The sequence below is a fragment of the Crocuta crocuta genome, unplaced genomic scaffold (genome assembly GCF_008692635.1).
Source record: "Crocuta crocuta isolate KB4526 unplaced genomic scaffold, BGI_CrCroc_1.0 scaffold331, whole genome shotgun sequence".
NCBI classification, from domain to species: Eukaryota; Metazoa; Chordata; class Mammalia; order Carnivora; family Hyaenidae; genus Crocuta; species Crocuta crocuta.
The window spans coordinates 2,994,367-3,021,885 of record NW_027531015.1 but is presented as its reverse complement, the minus strand read 5'-3'; the positions used below and the strand labels follow the sequence as shown (position 1 = coordinate 3,021,885).

Genomic DNA, 27,519 nt, shown 5'->3' with positions numbered 1-27,519 from the left:
TGAACCCCATGTTGGGCTCTGTGCTAAGGGCTCAGAGCCTGGAGCCTGCTTCAGATTCTGTGTGTCCTCTCTCTGCCCCTCCCCTACTCATGCTGTGTTTCTCTCTGTCTCAATAATAAATAAACGTTTTTTTAAAAATGAGGATGGTAATGCATTGTTAGAATTAAATGAGAAAATTAACATAAAGAGCCTTTTAAATGCAAAAAAATTTTACGAAATTAGGCATTTTTGTGAATATTTTCATCAAAATTCCACAAATTAAAGCACTGACCTAAAGGGTCTCTGCTCATAAATTTGTTATAATGCATTAGTGGTAGAACTTTTATTTTCCACTTTTTTTTCTTTTAATTTTAAGTTTATTCATTTTGAGAGAAAGAGAGAGAGAGAGAGAGAGTGGGGGATGGGCAGAGAGAGAGAGAGAGGGAGAAAGGGCCCCAACTCAGGGCTCAATACCACAAACCATGGAATTATGACCTGAGCAGAAATTAAGAGTCAGCCACTTAACCAAATGAACCACCCAGGTGCCCCAGACTGATTTTTTTAAAACATAAATCTGACCATGTCATTAGCCTACTCAAAATCTATCAGCGGTTGCCTATCTCACTCAAAAAAAATCCAAACTCCTTCCCTTGACAGTAAGACTTGACTCAGGCTACTCCTCCACATTGATCTACTTTCTCCAGTCTTTCTCATTGTGCCTCAGTCTCCCTGATTTCTTGACTATAGTTCTCACGTGCTGAGGATGCAGCCTAACTTGAACACTACCATGAGTCTAGGCAACTACAGATGAAGACTCAGTGCTCAGCTCAAAAGCATTTCATCAGGAAGGCCTCACCTGACCGCTAGAACTTTTTTCTTTTTAAATAATTTATTGTCAAGTTAGCTAACATACCGTGTATATGGTGTTGTCTTGGCTTTGGGAGTAGATTCCTATGATTCATCACTTACAAACAATACCCAGTATTGTTGCTCATCCCAACAAGTGCCTCCTCAATGCCCATCACTGATTTTCCCTGTCCCCCCATACCCTCCACACCTTTCAGCCCTCAGTTTGTTCTCTGTGTTTAAGAGTGTCTTATGGTTTGCCTCTCTCCCTCTCTGTTTGAAACTTAATTTTTTTCCCCTTTGCTTCCCCCATGGTCTTCTGTTAAACTTAACAGAATCTCAAATTCCACATGAATGAAAATGTGAATGACAGATGAATAAGATATCTGTCTTTCTCTGACTGACTTATTTCACTTAGCGTAATACCAACCAGTTCTATCCACACTGTTGCAAATGGCAAGATTTCATTTTTCATTGCCAAGTAGTATTCCAGTGTGTGTTTGTGTGTGTGTGTGTGTGTGTGTGTGTGTGTATCCAGCATCATTTGCTAAAGAGGGTGTCTTTTCTTCCATTGGATATTCTTTCCTACTTTGTTGAACATTAGTTGGCCATACATTTGCGGGTCCCTTTCTGTATTCTCTGTTCTATTCCATTGATCTATGTATCTGTTTTGGTGCCAATACCAAACTGTTTTTATGATTACAGCTTTGTAGTACAGGCTAAAGTCTGGGATTGTGATGCCTCAAGCTTTGGTTTTCTTTTTCAACATTACTTTGGCTATTTGGGGTCTTTTGTGGTTCCATACAAATTTTAAATAGTTTGTTCTAGTTTTGTGAAGAATGTTAGTACTATTTTTCTTGCGATTCCATTGAATGTGTAGATTGGTTTGGGTAGTATTGACATTTTAACAATATTTGTTCTTCCAATCCATGAGCATGGAATTTCTTCATCTCTTCTTCAATTTCTTTCATAAGCTTTCTATAGTTTTCAGCATATAGATATTTTACCTCTTTGGTTAAGTTAATTCCTAGGTATTTTACAGTTCTTGTGCAATTGCAAATAGGATCAATTCCTTGATATCTCTTTCTGTCACTTCATTATTGGTGTATAGAAATGTGACCGATTTTTGTACATTGATTTTACATCCTGTGACTTTCCTGACTTCATGTATCACTCTAGCAATTTTTGGTGGAGTCTTTCGGGTTTTCAATGTAGAGTATCATGTCATTTGCATAAAGTGAAAGTTTGACTTTGTCTTTGCTGATTTGGATGCCTTTTATTTCATTTTGTTGTCTGATTACTGAGGCTACAACTTCCAATAGTATGTTAACAGTGGTGAGAGTGGATATCCCTGTTGTGTTCCTGATCACAGGGGAAAAGTTTTTCCCCATTGAGGATGATATTAGCTGTGGGTCTTTTATATATGGCTTTTATGATGTTAAGGTATGTTCCTTCTTTCCTGACTTTCTTGAGGGTTTTTATTAATAAAGGATGTTGGGTTTTGTCAAACACTTTTTCTGCATCTATTGACAAGATCGTATGGTTCTTGTCCTTTCTTCTATTAATGTGTTGTATCATGTTGACTGATTTGCGAATATTGAACCAGCCCTGCATCCCAGGGATGAATCTTATTTGATCAGAGTGAATATTTTTTTAGTATACTGTTGAATGCAATATGCTAGTATCTTGTTATGAATTTTTGCATACATGTTAATCAGTGATATTGGCCAGTAATTTTCTTTTTCAGAGGTGTCTTTGTCTGGCTTGGGAATCAAGGTAATGCTGGCTGCATAGAATGAGTCTGAAAGCTTTCTTTCCATTTCTATTTTTTGGAACAGTTTGAGAATAATAGGTATTAACTCTGCTTTAAATGTCTGGTAGAATTCCCCCGGGAAGCCGTCTGGCCCAGGATCCTTATTTGTTGGGAGATTTTTGATAACAGATTCAATTTCTTCAGTGGTTATGGATCTGTTCAAATTTTCTATTTCTTCCCATGTGAGTTTTTGTAGCGTGTCACTGTCTGGGAATTTGTCCATTTCTTCAAGACTGTCCAGTTTGTTAGCATTTAATTTTTCATGGTATTCTCTAATAATTGTTGTATTTTTGCGATGTTGGTTGTGAACTCTCCTCTTTCATTCATGATTGTATTTGTGTCCTGTCTCTTTTCTCTTTCAGAAGTCTGGTTAGGGGTTTATCAATTTTGTTTATTCATTAAAAAAAAAAAAAAACCAGCTCTTAGATTTATTGATCTGTTCTACTGTCTTTTGTGTGTGTGTGTGTGTGTGTGTGTGTGTGTGTGTGTGATTATATAGTGTTTATTTATGCTCTAAACTTTATTATTTCCCTTCTGCTGGCTTTAGCCTTTCTTTGCTGCTGTGTTTCTAGCTACTTTAGGTGTGAGGTTAGGTTCTGTATTTGGGACCTTTCTTGCTTCTTGATATAGGTCTGGACTGCAATGTATTTTCCTCTTTTCTGCATCCCAAAGGGTTTGGACTGTCATGATTTTATTTTCATTTGCTTCCATATATTTTTTAAATTTCTTCTTTAATTTCCTGGTTGACCCATTCATTCTTTAGTAGGATGTTTTTTAATGTCCATATATTTGGATGCTTTCCAAATTTTTTCTTGTGGTTGATTTCAAGTTTCATAGCATTGTGGTCTGAAAATACGCATGGTGTGATCTCAATCCTTTTATATCTGTCAAGGGCTATTTTGTGACCCAGCATGTTGTCTATTTTGGAGAATGTTCTATGTGCACTCAAGGAGAATGTATATTCTGCTGTTTTGGGATGAAAAGTTCTGAATACATCTGTTAAGTCCATCTGGTCCAATATGCCATTCAGAGCCATTGTTTTCTTACTGATTTTTCTGTCTAGATGATCCATCCATTGCTGTAAGTGGAGTGTTAAGGTCTTCTATAATCATGGTATTGTTACTGATATATTTGTTTATATTTGTGGTTAATTGATTTATATATTTGGGCGTGCCACGTTGGGAGCATGAACATTTATAATGCTTAGCTCTTCTTGGTGAATAGACCCCTTGTTTATAGTATAATGTCCTTCTTTACCTCTTGTTATAGTCTTTGTTTTAAAATCAAGTTTGTCTGATATAAGTATGGGTACTCTGGCTTTCTTTTGACAACCAGTAGCATGATGCCCTCACTTTCAATCTGTAGGTGTCCTCAGGTCTAAAATGAGTCTCTTGTAACCATATATAAATAGATCCTCTTTTTTTATACATTCTGATACCTTGTCTTTTGATTAGGGCCTTTAGTCCATTTACATCCAGAGTGATTGTTAAAAGATATGGATTTAGTGCCTTTGTATTATCTGTAAGTTTTGTGTGTGTGGCGATGTCTCTGGTCCTTTGTTGTCTTTGCAGCATTCCACTCACAAAGTCTCCCTTTGGATTTCCTGCAGAGCTGGTTTAGTGGTCACGAACTTTTAAAATTTTTGTTCGTCCGGGAAAGCCTTTATCTCTCCTTCCATTCTGAATGATAACCTTGCTGGATAAAGGATTTTTGGCTGTATATTTTTCTTATTCAACACATTGAATATTTTGTGTCATTCCTTTCTGGCCTGCAAATTGTCAGTGGACAGATCTGCTATGACCCTTATGTGTCTACCCTTGTGGATTAAGGACCATTTATCCCTAGCTGCTTTAAGAACTATCTCTTTATCTCTGTATTTTGCCAGTTTCACTATGGTATGCCATGGTGTTGATCTGTTTTGTTGATTTTGAAGGGAGTTCTCTGTGCCTCTTGGCACACTTGGGTGTCTGTGTCCTTCCCCAGGTTAGGGAAGTTCTCAGCTATAATTTGTTCAAATAAACTTCTCTCTCTTCTTCTGGAACTCCTATGAGACAGATAGTATTTCATTTTATTGAATCACTTAGGTCTCTCATTGTCCCTTCATGGTCTAGTAATTTTCCTTCCCTCCAATTCTCAGCCTCATCATTTTCCATAATTTTATCTTCTATTTTGTCTATTCTCTCCTCAGAGAAGAGAAAGAAAGAAAAGAGAAAATAATAATGATGATAAATAATAATAACAACAATAACAACAACATACAAAACCACAGGACAGTTGTCTGTTTGTGCCGGAGTCCAATGGCTATGCTTGTCTCAAGGTGGGTTGTCTGGTTCAGTCAGTGTTGATCTAGTTTTGCTAGATAAGCAATTACCAAGCCCCAAGGGGTGAGATTTGGTGTAAGTGTCTTGCCTCCACTGGAGCCTCTGTTCTGTTCCCTGAACTCCCACCCTGTTGGTGATGAGCAGAAAAGTGGTGACACCCCAATCTCTCCTCCCTGGACTAGGTGTCCCAACCTACACTGTTCAGGTGACCCTCACAGAGCAGCACAAACAGTCACTGAGTCCTGCTTCACCGTCTCTTGCGCCTCCTAGGTGCTTCTCTGGGATTCAAACACCCAATGTCTTAATGGATCCACACCATGTGATCCCTGTTCTGGGGTAGTGCCAGTGGACCCAGTCAACAAAGGGCCCCTGGCTGGTGCTTGCAGCGTCCTTGGGTGGGCGGGGGGCTATATACCCTACTCCCACAGTACTCAAGGGAGGGGCACACACCCAGTGTGCCCTGAGAATAGCTACTGAGCCCCAGGGCTGGTTCCCCTCCCCACCGAAACGTGCACATGGTCAGCTACAGTCTGATGAAAGTCACGCATCCCTGAAAACTCCAATCTTTAACCCCTAAGGCTATGTGCAAGGTAGAAACTAGCTATCTCTGTATTTCTTGTTTCCCAGCATGGTTCACAGAGATTTTTCTCTTGTTCAAATACAACCCCACACTGCCACAGCCTCCCTCTTCCTTTCGTTTCTCCACTGAAGGAGTCCCTTCTACCCCCCACAGTACCTATGATGCCCGTTTTATCTCTCCCAATTCCCATGCACACACCTCTGTCCCACCAAGCTGCCTCTTTCCACCTGTGTTGATTTTTCTGTCATTCTGCTCCCCATATTCCTGGTTTTCCAAGTGTTCTGAGCTCAGTACTGCTGTGTTTGTGGGACATGCCGATGCCGGTTCCCCTACTTCTCCGCCATCTTGACTCCTCCCCCTGACCATTACCTATTTTCCACTTTTAATGTTTCCTTCTATTATGACACTCCTGGCCTCTTGCCACCTCTCACTCTCTCTGCTTCAGGTGAATCTGGCTCACCAATGACACTGTTAAATTTGAAGAGAGAAACTTGGCCCTGCATGGTTTAGCACCTCTTTCCTCCTTTTTGGTAGTCAGCACTATAAAAGTCCTGTATTTCCTCTACTGTGTTCTCCCAGGGGCAAGTGCCACAACTGATGAAGGAGTCCTGGCTCAAGCAAAGACTTCTACTGACAGGAGGCTTGACAGCCAGCATCCAACAAGGCCACCAGCAATGCCTCCTAGTACTCTTGCTGTTGTGCAGTCCCCTCCCACAGTGAGTCTGGCTGACATATAAAACCAATAATATAATGCAGAAATGACAGTGTATAGCTTCTGAGGTAAAGCTGTAAAAGAAAATGTGACTTCTCACTTGCTCTTTCTTGGGTTACTCCCTCTGAGAAAGCCAGATGCCAATATCGTGAAGACAGTCAAACAGCCTGGTGGAAAGAAACAGAGGCTTCCTGCCAACAGCCAGTGTCAGCTTGTCAGTGATCTGATGGAGCTGTCTTGGAAGCAGACCCTCTAACCCCAGTCAAGCTTCCAACCGTAGCCCAAGCCAGCATCTTGATGGCAACCTCATAGCCAAGATCATCCAGCTAAGCCACTTCTCAATTCCTCATCTGTAGAAAATGTGATATAATAAGTGTTTATTGTTGTTTAAGCTGCTAAATCTTGATATAATTCTTACACAGCAATAGATGATTAGTATAAGAGATTAACTGCTCTTAAACCTTACACATCTGTTAACACATATAAACTACAGTCTCCAATATCAGCTTCAAATATCAGAGGTGAAATTTTACCTTCCAAACACTAAATCTTTTGTCTTTTGTTGTCATTACTTCAAAACTTGAGCAAGGAAGTTTGAGTCTAGTGACTGGGTCCTCTCAAACATCTTATTATGCCTTGCATTTTATAATGTATCCATCTTTTCAACAAGCATTCTATAGAACGTCTACTAAATTCTAAGCGCTGTGCGAAAACTTTGAAAACCAAAAGAATTAGAACTTGAATAAGAACTTTCACTGAATTTGAAATATCCATAGTCTCACTGAAAAAAGAAGTAGAACTCTAAAAACAACTAAGTGATATCATAAAATGTTAAATTTCTATTAAGTTGTTAATGAAGTATGAGGGCAGGAAGAGAAGATTTCTACAAGTATAAAATAATTTGCTATATTTAATTAGATTATATTCTAAATGTAGACAGTGTATGCAAGTAGGTCTATCCTCATGTTACCTCACTGATGATAATGATGTGGTATATCACTGATGATATACCACAAAGTGTAGTGGTTGACAACGTAGACTGCAGAGCCAGACTGTCCCTGGAGGCTTGCTGCTCTTGAACTTGTGTGATCTTGGGCTACTTACTTACACTTTCTGTACCTTTTTCCTTAACTGTCAAGTGACATTATTTGAGGTTTAAATGAATTAATAGATGTTAAGGATTTAGTATACTTAAGTATTTAGTATACTGTAGCACTATTATTGTTTGATATTATTATCAGGATTTATAAAATCATTTAATTCTGTTGACAACGGTTAGTCTCAACTTCCTCAAACTCTGATTCAAGCACCTAAGAGTCAAGTGAATCATGTATGTTACTTTCACCAGTTGGCCAAAAGATATGTTAGACATGTTATCTAACATCCCAAGAGTATCGAGAAATAACTTTGCTCTTTCCACAGCAGATTAACTCAGACCTCGGAATTTCTTGTGCCCACTTTTTGACAAACCAACCAGAATTACCTTCTTAAAGTCATTTTATGAGGAAGAATTAATTATTTTTCACATCTTTAAAGTGTTTACAAATCTGGACAACAACACAAAATAAATAAATTGTCTTTTTAAAATAAAGAATAAATGAGTCAATGCTTTATTCATATTCAAAATCAAATCAGTAGTCCTTTCTCTTTATAATAGTTCTAATTATTACACTAGATTTTTTTATGGAATCAAACATTTGAATTATTGAGCTACATATCTGGTGAGTGAAGGAAGTTGTTTTCCCACTCTGTATTAGCTACAACATGGTATTTTTTGCTCACACAGTTGAAAATAATAGAAGCTTTTTATAAAAGTTTTTAAAAAGTTTTTCCCGATTCATGAGAGTTTGAGATTTTGCATTGATGCATGATCTACTTTTTTGATTTTTGTAATCTGAACTCTAGTTCATCTATCCCTGAATAATTAGTAATTGTGGATGACATCACCAAGGTGATAGAATAATAAGAATTGTCTACCCTCTTCCCCCACGAATACCAATTTTGAGATCATCCATGGGCAGGAAAGATGCCTTTTATGAGTCCAGGATTCCAGCACAGAAGTTCTAGCACACCTCTGGAGCAAAACATTCTGAGACTGGATGCCTGAAGTGTGTCGAAGAAAGTTTTACTTTATCATGTCAACTCTTCCCCAAGGCAGCACAACTCAGTGCCAAGAAAGATTCCCTTGGCCTGCAGTTCCTTCCACAGGGGAAAGTGAGAATGTGTGAGCATCTGGTTTCCCCATCTGTGTGGAATACTGATAAAGGGACCTACTCCTTTCTCACTCCATTCAGAAAACTGAGGTGATCTTGCATGACTGAGGGTCAGGCAGAGCCCGGGAGTGTAGCCTCAACATCACTAATCATTGGGAAAATGCAAATCAAAACCACAATGAGGCAGCACTTCACATCAATGAGGATGCCTATGAGCAAAAGCAAGTGATAAGTGTTGGTGAGGATGTGAAGAAAGGGGACTTTCGTGTACTATTGGTAAGATTGTAAATTGGTACAGCCACTATGGAAAATGGTATGGAGGTGTCTCAAAAAATTAAAAGTACAAATACCATTATGATCCAGCAATCCCACTTCTGGGTATGTATCCAAAGAAAATGACATTGCTATCTTTAAGAGATATCTGTATTCCCATGTTTACTNCGGCCTTAAGAAAGATGAAAATCATCCCATTTGCAAGACCATGGATGAATCTGGGGGATATTATGCTAAGTGGTAGAAGTCAGGGAAAGACAAACAGTGTATGATATCTTTTATATGTGGAATCATACAAATAGAGATTAAAAGGGTGGTTACTAGAAGCTCAAAAGTATAGTAATTGAGGAGATGCTGGTCAAAGGAAGCCTTCAATTATAGATGAGTATGTTCTGGGGATCTAATGTATAGCATGGAGACTAGAGTTAATAATACAATATTATGTACTTAAAATTTGCTAAGAAAGTAAATCTTAATTGTTCTTACACACACACACACACACACACACACACCAGGTAACCTTGTGAGGTGATGGATGTGTTAATTAACCTGATTATGGCAATCATTTCACAAAGTATATGCGTATCAAATCATCACATTGTACACTATGTATATGTGTATATATATACAATCTTATTTGTTAATTATACCTCAGTAAAGCTAGAAAACATATGAAAGAATAAAATGATAGTGATTGCAAAAACAAAAAACAAACAAACAAAAAAAACCCGCATTGTGATAAAGGCATGAATAGGCATGGATAAAGTCTTAAAGAAATACAGGAGAGAGTAGAGATGGCCACGGAGAATGTTATACCTTGTCTAGAACTTATCTGATAGCTAGTTGTCAGAATGGACAGAAAGGTAGAAGACAAAGGATACTTTGGAAAATCAGAGAACAGCTTGAACAACAACAAAACAAATGAGCTAATGAGAATGTCCAAGGAAAAATAAGCTACAGCTAGATGAGGATGGGCCAATAGGCACATTAGTTAGTCTTTATCTTACAGGCTGAGGTTAGTGAACTTTATTTCACAGACCAAATCTGACTTGCCTCTTGCTGTTGTAAGTAAGGCTTTAACGGGAACATAGCCACAACTCTTCGTCTTAAGTATTGTCCATGCTGGCTTCCCTCTGCAGCAAGGCAAGGGAAGTCGTTGTGACAGAGTTCACATGTGCACCAAATGCTAATATTAATTACCTGATTCTTTGCAGAAAATGTTTGCTGACCTTTGCTATAGATCACAGCAGCAAAATGAAAAAAAAAAAAAATTGAGCAGCAGCATAAGATAGCAAAGTGTTTACTGAAGGTTTTTTTAATTTAATGTTTATTTATTTTTGAGAAAGAAAGAGACAGAGCACAAGCAGGGGGTAGGGCAGAAAGTGAGGGAGACACAGAATCCGAAGCAGGCTCTAGGCCGTGAAGTGTCCACACAGAGCCCGACGCAGGGCTCAAATGCAAGAACCATGGTATCAGTACCGGAGCCGAAGTCAGACACTTAACTGACTGAGTCACCCAGGGGCCCTTGAGTGAGGCTTTTCCCCACTTAATAATTAGCTTTTAGAAACAGAATCTTATAAATAGAAAAACTTATGTAATGGTTTTATATGTATTATCTCATTTAAAACTATACAAATTATATATTAATTTATAAATCTGTTACCTTCTCTACTATACTGCAAGTGCCTCAATAAATACGTGTGTTATCTAGACGGAGTAGGTAGCACCTTATACATATGTGTATATACATAAGAGCTAGAAAATAGAAATTACTCTTAGAGAAGAGCAGTTAGTTCAGAAAGAAGCCAACAGCAGCTAGACAGGCAGAGAAATAAACAGAGAAAGAAGTTGCCAGTAAAAACTGGGGAAGAGTCAGGAGAAAGAGGTAGGGGGTTGAAGAAGAGAAACCACTCAAATCACAGTTTCTCTTAGCGTTTACCCTGAATTTATTGGATACATTGATGTTTAAAAGAGCTATATGTAATAGCTGCAAATGGTTAGAATTAATTAAAATTTCAAGAGCTGTTGGCTGTTTTTAGTTACTATAGAGAAAGCTCTAGTTAGCTCCATTGTTTTTGAGAAGAAGGAAACTGATGAATCTTAAGAAATCCTTGGCAGGGACCTTGAAAAGCATATTAGCGTAGCTCGACAAACCATCATCATGAGTGGCTTTTGCAGAAACTTCACCATGAATACGGAGATGAATAAGATCTTGATTTTTTAATATATTTGAATCATATTTTATTCTGATAATCATAAAATCTTACACATAAAAAATAGATGACTATGAACAATATAGAATCTCAGCATCCAGAAATACTACTGTTCACATTTTGGTGTATTCTTTTCCAAATATTTTTCTATTCTTTTTTTTGTTTACAAAGATGGAATCACACTGTACAATCAACTTTGTATCTTACTCTGTCCACTTACTGTTTTGAAAAATAAGTAGTCACTGAAGTTTTTGTTTCAAACTCTTTAATACCATTTGTTAACACAATATTTCATCACTCAATAAACTATGATTTAGTCATTCCTCTGTTCTGGACATTTAGATGGCTTCCAGTTATTTTTGCAATTATTTTGCAATTATAAATTATACAACTTGATGATGACCATCTTTATGTCTGAATGCTCAATGACATTTAGAATTAGTTTCTTAAGGTAGATTTCTGGAAGCAGGATTATAAGATAAAAGGTTATAAATATTTTTAAACATTTTGATCCTTTGTGTTTTCCAAAACTGCTGGGTCATCTCGAGTGATCTTTTCCCAGCAGTGCCGGGGAGTGGATAAGCAGCACTTCGTTGTGAGTGAAACCAAGTTCAAAGACGGAAAGATAGAAACCACATTCACCGACAAATTGTAGCCTAAAGGGAAAGGTCAGAAAGGAAGAAAGTGAAGCACCTACTTTTGCAGAAAGAACAACTTTTACAGAAGCATTATAAAAATGAAAGCCTATTGAGGGTCTTCCCAGATAAGATGGGGAAGTCATCTGCTTTTCCTCTGCTCACCCACAAATCTGGGCAATCCCTTCTGTCCACTTTTCCTATGACAGAGGGCTGAGCAGTGGCACCAGGCAGCTCCCCTGGCGGCAGATGGTTCTGCCCACCACAGTCACCTTCCAAAAGGCAGAAACATGATAGTCAGAAGAGACTATGATGATGATTTGGTCCAATGCCTCACTTTATCAAATCAAAGCATAGAAAAATGAAGTGACTGCCAAGCAGTAACTCACAGTTACTTTGTGGCAAATCTTCAACTAAATCTCCCTCTACCTTTGATGACAAGTAAAAGTTTCTGTACTTCATTTGAAGGCACAAACTTTGTATGCATCACTCTTTCTTGAGTTTTGACTTTGTGGCTGATGTTGCAGTTTACGATACTGCTTAGAAGGAGGTTTTTAAAATCTGATAAAAAATTTCAGAATTTCCAAACTGAGAGGTGTACATCATTAGAGTGAGTAGTTTCTCATTTCTTTGCTAATTTTCTGGACATTCTTAAAGGAAGTTAATTAACCTGAGGTCTCCAACTTGATTCATTTTTAAAATGAAATTTTTAAATTTATTTTAATTAATTAATTTTTTTGTTTTAGAAAGAGAGATAGCACATGAGTTGGGGGAGGGGAAGAAGGAGGGAGAGAGAGAGAAAACCTTAACTAGACTCTGTACTCAGCACAGAGGCTGACATCGGGCTTGATACAGCAACCCTGGGATCGTGACCTGAGTCAAAATCAAAAGTCAGATGCTCAACCAACTAATCCATTCAAGTGTCCCTAAAATGAATTTTTTAAATTATGGTGTATAGATAATAGAATATTACTCAGCCATGAAAAGGGATGAAATCTTGCTACTTGCAACCACATGGATGGAGCTAGAGAGTATGTTAATTGAAATGAGTCAATCAGAGAAAGACAAATACCATATAATTTCACTCATATGTGGAACTAAGGAAACAAAATAAACCAGCAAAGGTGAGAGAAAGAGAGAGAGAAAGGACTAGCAGGGGAGGGGCAGGGAGAGAGGGAGAGAGAGAATCCCAAGCAGGCTTCATGCTGTCAGTACAGAGCTCGCTAGAGGGATCAAACTCATGAATTGTGAGATCATGACCTGAGTCAAAACCAAGTGCTGGACACTTAATCAACTGAGCCACCCAGATGTCCATGTTTTATAGCTAATCTTAAAAATTAATTAATAATTTGAACCTCTCTTATAATGAAAACTCCAAAACCAGTGAGTCAATCTTACACAAACTGTTTCAGGAAAAAAAAGGAAACATGTCCAAAATAATTTTATAAAACCTGGATTATCCTGATACCAAAACCAGACAAACACATTACAAGACTAAAAAAATTACAGATAAATATTCCTCAAGAACAAAATATTCTTAACAAAATATTAGCCAATAGAAAGCAAACATGTTTTTATATATATCACACCATGAATTTAAAAAGTTTATTCCAGAAATATAAGGTTGGTTTAACCTTCGAAGTAATCAACATATTTCACCATATTATTAGAATACATATTAAAAATCATTCAGTTCTTCCTCAGAAAAAAAATATTGGGAAAAATATGAACACTTATGCCAAAAAAATTTCAGTGAAATTTGATAGACTGATACATGTACAATCAAACAAAGTTCACCTATGAAAAAAATTTACTGTGAACATTATACTTAGTGGTAAAAGACTCTATCTTTTTCCTCTAAGATGGGGAATAAGTAATGGATGTCCAATCTCATCACTTCTATTCAACATTGTACTAGGAAGAACGTGATCACAATAAAAATCCCAGGAAACTGCTTTATGAATACCAACAAAATGATTCTAAATTTTACGCTTATTTCATTAAAATTAACTCATTAAAAACTTCTGCTCTGCAAAGAAAATGTCAAGGGAAGGAGAAGACAAATCACAGACTGGGAGAAAATACTTGCATAAGACACACCTGATAAAAGACTGTTAAACAAAATATACAAAGAACTTTTTAAAGTCAACAAAAGAAGGGTGACTGGGTGGCTCAGTAGTTTGAGCGTCCAACTCTTGATTTCAGCTTAGGTCATGACCCCAGGGCTCTGGGATCCAGCCCTGCATTGGGCTCTGCACTGAGCATGGAGCCTGCTTGAAATCTCTCTCTTTCTCCCCTCTCCCCTGTCCGCATGCTGTCTCTAAAATAATAATTAAAAAATCAACAATAAAAAAAACTAACAACCCAATTTAAAAATGGGCTAAAGTTGAGGCACCTGGGTGGCTCAGTAGGTTAAGTGTCTGGTTTTGGCTCAGGTCAGATCTCATGGTTCATGAGTTTGAGCCCCACTTTGGACTCTATGCTGACAGCTCAGATCCTGGAGCTTACTTCAGATTCTGTGTCTCTTTCTCCCTCTCTGCCCCTCCCCTGCTCATGCTATCTTGCTCAAAAAACAAACAAACAAACAAAAACATTAAAGATCGGCTAAAGGTCTGACAGAAAGAAGATATACAGATAACAAACAAACATGTGAAAAGATGCTCCACATCATACACCATCAAGGAATTGTAAGTTAAAATGAATTACCCCTATACCTATTAGAATGGCCAAAATCAGAAATATTGACATCAAATGCTGATGGGAATGTGGAGCAACAGGAATACTTAAAAGTAGTTCAGCCATTTGGAATACAATTTGGAGGTTTCTTACAAAACTAAGCATATTCTTACCATACAATCCAACAAGCATGTTCCTAGATATTGATTTCAAATTAGTTGAAAACGTATGACCAGATAAAAACCTGCATGCAGATATTTGTAACAACTGTATTCATAATTGCCAAAACGTGGAAGAAACCAATATGCTTTTCAGTAGGTAAAGAGATAAACAAACTGTGGTACATCCAGATAATAGAATATTTTTTTAATGTTTTTTAAAATTTATTTCTGAGAGACAGTGTGAGCAGGAGAGGGTCAGAGAGAGAGGGAGATACAGAATCCAAAGCCAGCTCCAGACCCTGAGCTGTCAGCACAGAGCCCGACATGGGGCTTGAACCCATGATCCGTGAGATCATGACCTGAGCTGAAGTCGGACGCTTAACCTACTGAGCCACCCAGGTACCCCTAGATAGTAGAATATTATTCAGGGCTAAAAAGAAATGTGCTATCAGGCCATGAAAAGACCAGAGGAAACTTAAAGCCACATTACTACTTGAAAGAAGCTAATATAAAAGGTTCTATGATTCTTTAAAAGGCGAAACTGTGGAGATCATTAAAAAAAGAAAATAGTGACTGCCCTGAGGTAGGGTGAGGAGGCTGAACAGGCAGGTCACAGTGGACTTTTAGGAGTGTGAGCCTGGTCTATATGTTATGATAACGATGGATGCATCTCCTTATACATTTTTTAAATCCATACAAGGTACCACACACCAAGAGTGAGCTCTAAAGTAAACTATGACTTTAGGTGATTATGATGTTTCAAGGGTAGATTCTACCAATCATAACAAATGTGTCACTGTGGTGGGGGATGCTGAGAATGGGGAAGAACGCGCATGTGCAGGGGAAGGGCTATATGTGAAAACTCTCTACTTCCCTGTCAAATTTGCTGTGAACATAAAACTCCTCTAAAAAATAAAATAATAAATCAGATTGTTTGCCTGAGGCAAATTTTAGTCTACACGGGCATACACATCTGTCAGTGTAGTAAAATTAAGATTTGTGAATTTTATAATATGCAAGTTATAGTTCATTAAAGTTGACCTTTTTTTTAGTAAAAAAATGTAATTGCCAAATCAAGAAATATTATAATCACCTCTGTGAGATGAGAGAGGTAGATGCTCTTTGAATGAATGGCATAAAATAGAAAATTAAAAAGGATAAAGAATGGTGAAAAAGTAGGACATTTTTTTCCTGGTACACACCATGTTTCCAATATTATGGCCTTCTTTCCAGAAATAGGCAATATTACTCAAAAATAAATAAGGATTGAGTCTTAGGGGAATGTGCAATGGAGAGCCCCGAAGTTTACGATTATCAGCTCTGGCTTAATCCACCTGGTGTTTCCATTTCTTGTGAGTTGAAACAAGAATCCCATAAAGTTATATTCTGTGAACTCTGACTGAATGGAATACACCTAGCTCGGGCTTTTATTTAAAATGTGTCTATGGCCCCATTTGTTGTACAAAGAGAATGATTTCAAATAATGATTTTAAGTTTAATTTTATTTGCAAATAAAAACAGTTAGAGTGGATGGACAGAAAAGTTTGTTCAATCAAATTTGCAGGCCTATAGCCTAGGAATTAAAAAGAGAAATCAATAGGAACTGGTTTGTCTATTTTTTTCCTTTTCCAAACACATTGCATCATTTATGTAACTCCATCACTAATACTACTATTTAAAGTTTTTCTTGATGTTATGCAAAGAGGACTTTGAGTTTCTCTTTTCTAATCTAGAGAATAAACATTCTTTAATTTGGCATCATTAAAATATTTTCAATGAAGTTCTAAAATATGGTGACATAAAGGTAAGCATTATTTTACACAATAGGATCATCCTTATATTAAGGCATTTTTTCTGAAAGCCTAGAAATTGTGTGCAGCGAAATTGCAGCCAGAGAAAAAGAAGAAAACACAAACCACGGATTTAGTTTTTACTCTGAGTTCAAGTCAACCAGAATAGAGAGCAAAAAGAGATCTCAATGGCATGTATCTTCTAAAAAAGTAAAAAAACAAAAAACAAAAAAAACAGCTATTGGAAACCAGGAACTGAGCACTGATAAGTTTGGGGTGTAAACTGATGTTTTATAACACAGACCTTGAAAATAAAATACTACACTATATTGAATAATACATATACAACTTGCAAAATGGAATCATGGATTACTTGCATAAGGCAGTCACTACTAAACTTTAACAATAAACTGAACTGTTCTCTTGGAAAAGTGGATGGTAAGCCACAGTATAATATTTGATAGTTCCCACCTACCTCAAAGTATTTTCCCCATTATCTTTCCTGGCTTCTCCAAACAGCATATGTATCTGAGAAGTCCTTTTATCGATTGCCAACATTGATGTATTTGAATGGAGGTTGACGCAGAACTTCAAAATAACTTTCATTTTCATCTTCTGTTTCAAAAAAAAAAAAAAAACCACCCTAAATGAATGCACACATTTTCCTGGAATAGAGAGAAATATCGTATGGTGACCCTGGAGATACTGTACGGCCCATGCTTTTTTAACACATTGACAGCATCATATTTAGCAGTTTAATGTTATTCTTACTGTTGACATCCAGACCCTAAAGAAATTAATTATAAAGCAAATAGTTTACAACACTAGCTTAAAAATACATCTAGTCTAGCCTGGCCTAGAATAGGAAGATAAGATTGTAGACATCAGAGCACCCTGGGAAGTTGTTTGAGCCAAAAGGAGAGTCACTAAGTCCAAAGGGAACCACGTCATGTTTTTATCTCTGAGTCGCTGTGTTAAGGGTTTATGGATGACATCACTTTAAATGTGTTTTTGAATTTTAGTTCTGTTTACAGTGTTTGGACCATATTTAATTTGATTTTTCTTTAGGAAAAAAAAGGATACTTATTGACTACATAGAAAAGAGAGTTATTTTCTAAAAGAAAGTGAAGGAAAACAATGATTTTTTAAAAATTTTCTTATTAAGAAAACAAAAGTCTGGGGCACTTGAGTGGCTCAGTCGGGTAAGTGTCCAGACTCTTGGTGTAGTCTCAGGCTCAGGTCATGATCTCACTGTTGGTGAGATTGATCCCTACCTGGGGCTCTGCGCTGACGGCATGGAACCTGCTTGGAATTCTCACCCTCTCATTCCCTCCTCTGCTCTGTCTCTGTCTCTCAAAATAAATAAATAAATAAACTTAAAAAAATACAAAGAAAACAGAAGTCACAGACCTTCCAAAGGAGTCAAGAAGAGGTAACATGGACTAAGCCATGAAATGTTTAAAATGTGGTTGTAACTGAAAGCAAACTGGGACTTGCATACATTCTCTTATCCAGAGTCTTCCCTGTGAAGAGCAGCATTCATTGTTTTATTTTTTAATTCACTGATCTAATTAAATGCATCTGCCAAGCTAAAGGGAATGTTAAAATTATAAATATACAGAATGCTGAAAAATCTACTTGCTCATCAAGCATATTCTGTCATTTCCCCCACATGGTGGGCTTATGAAAGAAACTACATCTGGGTGATTCATCTTCTAAATCTTATTTAGAAATTATCTTTTCTTCTTCTTACACAATACAACCCCACATTTCATAAGCAAATATGTAATAGCCTCTTCTTTTGGCATGGACTCTGTCCAAACTGTGACAGCAAAGCTTAGCACCATACGAAACAGGTCACTGAAACAGTTCTTCCGAGATGTCCTTGCTGTCTTCAATCCAGTACAATTACTAGATTTTAATTTTCCCTGAGCCAACACAGTTCACTGACCCCAGCATTTTTATTAGCTAAATGAGATTTTTTGAAAAGATTGATAGTCTTTCTTTAAAAAAAATCTTTACTCGTAGCAATTAACTTAACGACGTGCCCAAAAAATTCTCTGCCCTGAACAGGCCTGTCCTGCCTGACCCATGGTGTGCCGCCATTTATACATCATGGGTCATAGTGTAGCAGGATGCATCCTTTATGGAACGGAAAATACAAACTAGTAATAAGAGATCCAATATTAAGTGTCACCAAAGAGAACAAAAAAACATTGCCTCATTGTACACATCAATGCTGTTTTTCCTCAAATAATATTAATTGTGAAAAATGAAGGGCCAAATTCTATAAGCCATCTCCTTGTAAAATAAATGAATACATTTCTCTTTATAATATACAGGAACAAAGATAGACTCTTTAAAATAGGGACTTTAACACGATTTCTTTCAAAACTGGTTTATTCGAACATATTTTTAAAGCACCACAAAGGACCTCATTAGTCACACTTAACCTATAAAATTATAGGCATTGCAGGTGGCTCTTCCATCAGTGAGAATTTTTAAGTTGTTTTGGGTTTCTGCCTTATTAGCAAAAAGGAGCTGGCTCACATGCAAGTGAAGGGACAGCAGCTTTTGCAGATAACCTTTTCCCATAGCCTTATACGCTACAATTCTACATTAAAATATTTCACCAGAAGGACTTGCCCATCAGATCTTTTCTAGAGCATTGAATTAGATTTGATTGGTTTCTGTAGTTAATCTTAAGTAAAAATAATGCCTTCTGCATAGAAGATGCTCTATGTGAATGTGTCAATATATTAGTACATCAGTAATCTCCCATTCCAATGCCTTCTTCATGCCCTGTATCTAGAAGGATTCTTAAGAAATCTTGGATGGATCTTAGATATTTCTTGGTCTGATATATTTGGGAAAATGTAAATGTACTGATGATAGAAATGTTGAAGTTATATGGGTAAAAGTTGAGAGATGATATAGTGAAGGTCCTGAAAAGATGGTAGAAGCACTGGCTTTTAGAAGGAAAGAGGAGCACCCATTTCCATTTTGTAGTGGATGGAGGTAAATCCTGACACACTGGCAGGTGAGTTGTTGGGGGAGGGGGTGGTACAGTAAAGGAAAAAAGAGAGATGATATGGCATCTAGCTGACAGCTTTTATTATGTTTTCTGTGAAATATAAAGTAAGCTCATTCTTTAAATTTGTTTTTCAGATTTATTAAGATATAATTGACAAAATTATCTATATTTGAAGCAAAGCACTGATGCTTTGCTGTATGTATACCTTGTAAAATGATTACCACAGTTAAACTAATTAACATATCCATCATTTCACATAGTTACCATTACATGTGTGTGTGTAATGAGAATACTTAAGATCTACTCTCTGAGCAATTTCAAGTACACAATAAATTATTATTAACTGGGGTCACCATTCTGTACATTAGGTTTTCAGAACTTTATTCATCTTATAACTGAAAGTTTATAGTCTTTGACCAACATCTCTCTCCATCCCCTCCACCCACCCATCTCCTGGCAACTACCCTTCTACTCTCTTTTTCTATGAGTTTGACTTTTTTAGATTCCACCAATAAGGTGATATCATCTAATATTTGTCTTTCTCTATTTGGGTTACTTTATTCAGCATAATGTTCTCCAGGTTCATTTACATTGAAACAAATGTCAGAATTTTCTTTATAAGGCTGAATAATATTCCATTATGTGTGTGCATGTGTGTACTGGCATTTTTTGCCCATTCATCCATCAATGGACACTTATGTTATTTCCATACCTTGGCTATTAGGAATAATCTTACAATGAAATGGGAGAGCAGATATCTCTTTGGGATAGTGACTTCTTTACCTTTGGATATATTATCCAGAAGTGGGATTGCTGGATCATATGGTAGTTCTACTTTTAATTTTCTGAGGAAGCTTCATACTGTTTTCCATAATGGCTGCACCAGTTTAAATTCCCACCAATATCATAAAAGGATTCTTTTTTCTTCACATTCTCACCAACTGATAATGAAGGAAGATGAAGGAATAAAATGACTCAAGAAGAGCAAAAAAGATTTTAAAGAGACTAAAAATAGGTTGGGGCATGATTTCAAAATGTCATGAATAACAGTGTAAAGATTGAATTTCTATAACTAAGAGTGAGTCATTTCATTTGAGATCTGAATATTAACTGTGAGATTTGCAGTTAAAAAGTCACTGATGATCTTAACAACCATTTCAATAAAGGTGAAAGTCAAGTTGTAATTGAGGAATAACAGAGTGGAAAAAATGGGAATATAGAGGTAGATTCAGAAAGTGAAGCCTCATACTGTGCAAACTGTATGATTCATAATTTCTGCTTCGAGAAATGTAATTTCTGCTTTTCTCGAAATCTTACTCAGTCTGCCTTTGAAGTTTAGACCATAGAGTATCATTAACCAAATGGAAAGGGAAAACTAGTTTTATCGATCTGTGCAAGCATAATATGATCAACAATGTAGGACTATCTGATAGAAGTTCAACAAGAGAAAATGACTTTACCTCAGGCTGAAATGAGGTCTCCTCTCCACACTGAATGTGTTTCAGGAAGTGCATATTTAGCAGTGCGTGAGGGGGTGGGGTGTAGGGAGAGTTAATAAGAGTAAGAGGACATGATAAAATGAAAACCAGCATGGCACAAAGAAACAGAGAGAGAAAGAGAGAAAGAAGGCACCTGGATCGCCTGTCTTTTTACCAGGCAGGATGACACAGAGAACTTAAAGCATGGTCAACTTGGCCTCCAGAATTCAGGGAATCATAAAAGTACATTTGTACCTACTGTGCCTAAGGACCATACGCTTCAGGAAAGCAAGAGTAACACATGGGTTTATTTACATTTGTAACCTAAGCACAGTGCCTGACACAATGAATACTCACTGAATGAATGAAGGAAGGAAGGAAATAAAGAAAGAAACAATGTCAAAAAACTACTTTAAAATGTCCTGCTTTGACCAAGAGAATATGAACTACAGGTAAGGCTGATAAACAACACTGATTCATCAATACACTTAAAGCATTTATTTTCAATTGTCATTCATTATGGGTATGGCAACATCTATTCTGATTGTCCAATGCCCATATTTAAAAAAAAATTTTCTTAATGTTTTTTATTTATTTCTGAGAAAGAGAGAGATAGCGTGAGCAGGGGAGGGCCAGAGAGAGAGGGAGACACAGAATCTGAAACAGGCTCCAGGCTCCGAGCTAGCTGTCAGCACAGAGCCCGACGCGGGGCTCGAACCCATAAACCGTGAGATCATGACCAGAGCCAAAGTCAGACGCTTAAACGACTGAGCCACCCACGTGCCCTGTATTCTTCAAAGAATGATTTGATATGGTCTCCACAACTTGTAGAGAAGGGGAATAAATTCACATAATATCTTTATTTATTCAACGTATTTACTGAGCACTTCTTATGTCCTGCACTTCTATGTATAGAGGATGCAACAGTGGCAAATGCCAGCATGTTTTCTTGAGTCTAATATGCAGGAGTGATGTCAATCAGATAATTACATTACTGATTCTATAATGACATATTGGAGGAGGAACCTGTCCTCAACTTTTGTTTTAAGGAAGGCTGACCATGGAAAATAACAAGTAAACTGGGATATAAGGAGAGAGCAAGAGAGAAAGAGATAATTACCTATGCAGAGGAAAAATCTTTGCAAAGACCCTTCAACAGGATGAATTATGGTGCTCACCTTAATTAGTGCTCACAGCTCTTTTCTATCCTCTGTGAATGGTGCCCTGGGAGATTCTCATTGGCCACCTTTCATGGTTGATGATGACAGCCCTGTGAGGGGGACTGAAGAGAATGACCATAGTGCAGGGAGAGGTTGGAATGGTAGGAGTTAACCTGTGTTGAATTTATAAATCATTTGAAGTATTATTGTTGATTTCAGAATTTCAAATTGTGAGGTCACACAGATGTAGAAAGCTCATTCTAACTGCAGTGTGGAGAACAGAGTGGAGGTGGTACCGAGTGAAATTAGGGAGAGCAGGTAAGCAGTTAGAGCAGTTGTTCAGCTGAAAGAATATGGCGACAGTAAAGGTAGAAATAGCCTCATGAAATCCCTAGGAGAGAATCAGCCTTAAACTTTGTTCAGTTACACTTCCAATCTGATGTTTAACCTTCTCTAGAAGTCACCACCAGGTTGCTATGTACTTCACCTCTTGAATACCTTCCAATGTTGATCTAACATAAAATTATATGTAGGCTATTATAATTGAGCAATAAAGTACCCAGACTGGATTCAGACTATTTGGTTTCAAATCCACTGTCACCTTACATAATCACAGGAAAGTTTCTTAACTTATCGATGCCTCCCTTTTCTTGTTGGGAAAATAGTGAAAATCGTGTGCACATCAGAGAATTGTGATGGTTAACTAAAATAATGTACTTTAGGGATCTAGTACAATTCCTACCAGGAAAAGCTCAAGAATTAGATTTTTATATTAATAAATGATAGAGTTTGATCTGTAAAAAAAAAAAAACATCTGAATCATTTTAGCGTTATATTATTTCATAATTATTTTAGGATAAAGTGAATATTAAACAATGCACACTCTGAGAACCTTTATTTTAAGAGACTAAAACCAAGATACTTTCTTCCATTAAAAGTCAGATAGATTATATTTTTATTCTAATGTCCTTGACCAAAAAAAAAATTGACACTAGGGTTATTTGGATGCCAAAGAAATTGTCTTAATTGGGCTCATTAATACATCGATATATCCTTAAAAGTTAATTGTATTAATTGTATTTAAAATTCTGACTTTTATCTCCAAAATGGAATGTGAAAGGAAGGAATATAAATGTAGCTATCATGGGGAAATAAAGTTTATGACTGACAATAGTAAGATTTATAGAGTTTATTAATCATGTAAATTTACTTAAGAGCATTTCTGGCGTATAATATGGGAGCTACAGAAATAATTCTGGCTTATTCAGCTATTGTGGCATAAAATATATTCCATTTTTATTGAAGTATAATACTTCTTACTACTATAATACAATTTTTGTTAAGTGCATGAAAATTTACTTATTATTCCTGGGACATATACTCCTTCATCTTTTTCATTAACAGATAAAAATTTTAAGAACATTGGAATAGGGGTGCCTTGATGGCTCAGTTGGTTAAGCCTCTGGCTTCTGCCCAGGACATGATCTTGCAGTTGTGAGTTCAAGCCCCATACTGGGCTCTGTGCTGACAGCTCAGAGCCTGGAGCCTGCTTCAGATTCTGTGTCTCCCTCTCTCTTTGCCCCCCCCCCCCCCCCCCCACAAATAAATGAACATTAAAACTTTTTTAAAAAGAATGTTGGGATAACAAAAAAAATGATAATCATTATTGAAAAAGCCAACTTAATTATTCTCATCATTGAAAATGGACATAAACCTATTTTAAGGTGTTACATTTGGAAAGCACTGCATGTATGTTCTTTTTAATTTCATGAAACAATACATGCAGGCATAATCTAGAATTCTATGTTTATTATTGGTTACTCATTTTACTTTTTATTACCAAGGAAGTAAAATATCTGGCTATATTATTATTAATTCGTGTCATAATTTTTATTCATAGCTATTCATTTGTAATGAACAAAGATACTGTTTAATGCCCCTTTTATACCTCAATAGATTATTTGACAATAACTGACAAATGGAATATATGATTTAAATCTTAAGAAATGCAGAGGCTTCCTTTCCTATAGTTCATATTCATTTATTCCTCAATTCCTTTTCACAAGAACTTATGCTGTGCCTATTGAGTGACTTTGTAAAATGTATTCCTCTTGGTTTTAAAAGGTACAAAGTAAAAAAATCTGAATTCCCCGAAGAACCCAACGGTGATGTAGACAAACACAATGCAACTGCTTTAATGGAATAGGTGTAACTGTGGAGACAGAAGGAATAGCTAAGATGGCTGGAGGAAATCAAGAAAGGTTCCATAAATGGGGTGCCTTGGTGGCTCAGTCAGTTAAGCGTCTCACTTCGGCTCATGTCATAATCTCACTGTGAGTTCAAGCCCCGCGTCGGGCTCTGTGCTGACAGCTCAGAGCCTGGAGCCTGCTTTGGATTCTGTCTCCCTCTTTCTTTTCCTCTCCACTGCTCATTCTTTGATTTCTCTGTCTCTCAAAAATGAATAAACATTAAAAATTAAAAAAAGAAAGAAAGAAAGTTTCCATAAAGAATCTTAAAGCTAACTTTAAATAGGGGGGAGTTTTTCTTGTGAAAGGAAGTTTGTGAGAAGGAAGTATTCTGAATAGAATGCTTCCAAAAGTATGGAAGCATAAGAGAGCTCCAGCAATTTAGCATGCACAAAGTGTATATGGGGAGAACAGTCAAGAGATAATTTGGACTGCTAGGTGCGTGTCATAGGATGAAGAGCTATACAAAGGAGTTTAGCCCTCACATAGTTTCAGAGCAGCCAATGGGGGAAAAAATTAATAAGGGAGCATGATGACCCGGGGTTTTTTTGTATTCAAAATATCTCTTTTGCAATAGGATAGGAGATGAATGACAGAAGGTTGAGACTGGAAGTAGGAAGACCAGAAGAGAGAGGTGAGACTCTGAACTACATAGTAATGTTGAAAAGAAGACAGATATAAAAAATAGTTAAGAAAAAAATAGAATTTAATATGAAGGCTAAAGAAAAGGAAGAAGTGTGAGGTGATTCCTCGGTTTTTGACTTGAGCAACCAAGTGTATAATGTAAGCAAACAGCAAGAGGGAATCCAGGAGGAGGAACAGATTTGTGTGGGATGGGAAGATATGTTCATCTGAAGTAAAATGAAAATATCATGTTGTGGGAATATTAAGTGAAGTTGCTTTTTATAAAAGTAGCTCTGTGGTTCTCAGTATTAGTCATAGTACATTTATTTATTCAACATTCTTGTTGGGCAATAACAATGCCAAGGTAGGGTAATGTGCGAGGGTGGACAGTAGTGACTAGTAATGGATGTGCATGGTCCCTGCCCTTCAGGGGCTTATCACTGAGTGGCAGAGTGGCAGTAAATTGCACAAATAGTTAGTTTGTATTATAAAGTATCACCATGAGAATTCAGATGAGAAAGAAATCATATGTAGTGGCAAGTTTCAGTAAATATACTTCTTTAAAAAAGATGGCATTTAAATTACATCTGAAAGAAAAGGATTTTGATGGAAAATGTGGGGAGAACATTCTAAAAGGAGAGAAGAGAGTGGGCAGAGAGGGCAAACCATATAGAAACATTGCGTGGTTACCTGGTTTGATTGATATGGAAATTATATTTAAAATAGTAATGAGCAATAATATTGGAAAACTATCGTTTGACCTCAAAAGAAGCCGGGAGTCATAATTTGACTTAGCAGTAATGAAAATTTACTGAGAGTTTCTGAGAAGGGAAAAGAATGACCTATCAGAGCTATACTTACTAGCATTAATTATCAAGTTGCTTTAGTGGGGAAACCATTTAAAAGGTTATCAGGGCTTACATAGAAAAAGATCAACTGGTATGGGGGGAAAAAAAGACAACATAAGACCAATCCATAGGATTTGCTTAATTGTTGGTATTGACAGAACTGAAATAAATGATGACCTTGAAGTTTTAGATCAATATCACTGGATATATTATAGTGACATTAAGATTGGGAAGACAGAAGAAATCTTATTGTAGGAGAAAATAATGAAAGGCTACGGAGGAATGCCATGAGACATGCAAATGATGTTCCCTAGCAGCCGTTTGCAAACAAAAGACTAAAAGTAAGAAAAGAGGCTAGACCTGGATTTATAGATTTGCAGGCTGATGAAAACCAGTAATATAGGATCTTCTTTGCAAATATGAAGATTCACTCCTTCTGCTGTATTCTGAATCGTCTATTTATAATGTGTGTCCTACTTTTGGTAACCAAACTCTGGAGGTGCAGAGGTATCTCTGCATCCTGAGCACCTAGGACATAATAGGGACTTATTGTTGAATGTTTGTTCAGGTGCTTTTGGTTGGAAGGAGCAGTCACTTACACAAGTTCCCATGATGGAGATTTAATATAAGACTCAGTAAGAGAGATGAAACTAACATAGAAATATAGGAGAAAAATCCAGAATAGAATCTATGGGGATTGGAACTAGACTCAAGGCAGGAATAGGGACCTCAGAAGCAAGAATTTATGGTTTTTCCCTTTAGAGACAGGTAATGTCGTAATGCCATTACTTTCTTCCCCGTTTCTTCTTTTTGAGTCTATTATCCTTGTTTTAACTACAAATGGATTTTATAACTCTTTTTTCTCTACTCCATGATTGTTGATAATTTCTGCATTCTCATTCTTCCACATTAACATGATTCTTATTGGAATTCATGGTCTCTCTGCTTCCTTTCATTTATACCTCCTGCTGTATCTGTCTGATAGTTTCTGGATCTTACTCTCTGCTCCAGAACACACAGCACTGTTGGCCCAGTTCATCCCAGGTTTTGTGGAGCTTTTCAGGCTTATTCACCTTTTAGGCTTTCTGGCTAATCTATAAATTCCCTTACTTAGCTTAGTTGCTCATTCCTGGTCCAATCAGCTGACATCTTATAGATGGACTATGAGGGTGGTTCATGATAGAAAATACATAGCCACCTACCGCTGTAAGTGTCAATGAGGTGTGTAGTATAAACACAATTTTTCCCATTAGGTGTAAATTGTTAATACTGTATGTGTTTAATTCAAAATTATTTATTGTATAAATATTATTTTACTAAAAGCAATGTAGAAACAGGACTCTAATTCTGTTAAACGCTATGAAAAATGAATGCATTCATGAATGTAAAAAAGTTCTTCATTGTGTACAATTGAAACACTTCAGAGATTAACTGTTTATTCTTAATAAACTTCTTTGACCATATTAAATTTATAGAGCTAAATTGGATGTGACTGCTGGTAAGGCATTTTGTTTTATTTCAACTTGCAAATCATAGAATAGTCTTCTATACCAGGGTGCTTTATTTCATGGAATATTCTGTCAATATTCTTTCTTTATTTTAGCAGTATGTTTCCTCTTTCCAAAAAGTTACAGGATAAACTACTTTAAATCAACCAGTATGTGGGGCATCTGGGTGACTCAGTCAGTTAAGCTACTTTGGCTCGGATGATGATCTTGTGGCTCATGAGTTCGAGCCCCACATTGGGCTTTCTGCTGTCAATGCAAAGCCTGCTTGGGATCTTTTATTTGCCTCTCTCTCTGCCCCTCCCTTACTCCTAGGCAAACTTGCTCTGTCTCTGTCTCTCAAAAATAAATAACCATTTAAGAAAATAAATCAAGCAGTATGTTTTCAATTAATATTATATTCTCCCACAAA

At 36.8% G+C, this 27,519-nt stretch overlaps 1 long non-coding RNA gene across 1 annotated transcript; it reads right to left on the bottom strand.

Annotated features, from left to right (window-relative positions):
* Positions 1–4,753: 4,753 nt before the first annotated feature.
* LOC144237230 (uncharacterized) lies at positions 4,754–16,823 on the bottom strand. Its single transcript, XR_013336790.1, has 3 exons — positions 16,688–16,823; positions 6,352–6,601; positions 4,754–4,821 (listed from the first exon to the last, which is right to left on the bottom strand). It is a non-coding gene; the product is annotated as an uncharacterized LOC144237230 (long non-coding RNA).
* Positions 16,824–27,519: the final 10,696 nt, after the last annotated feature.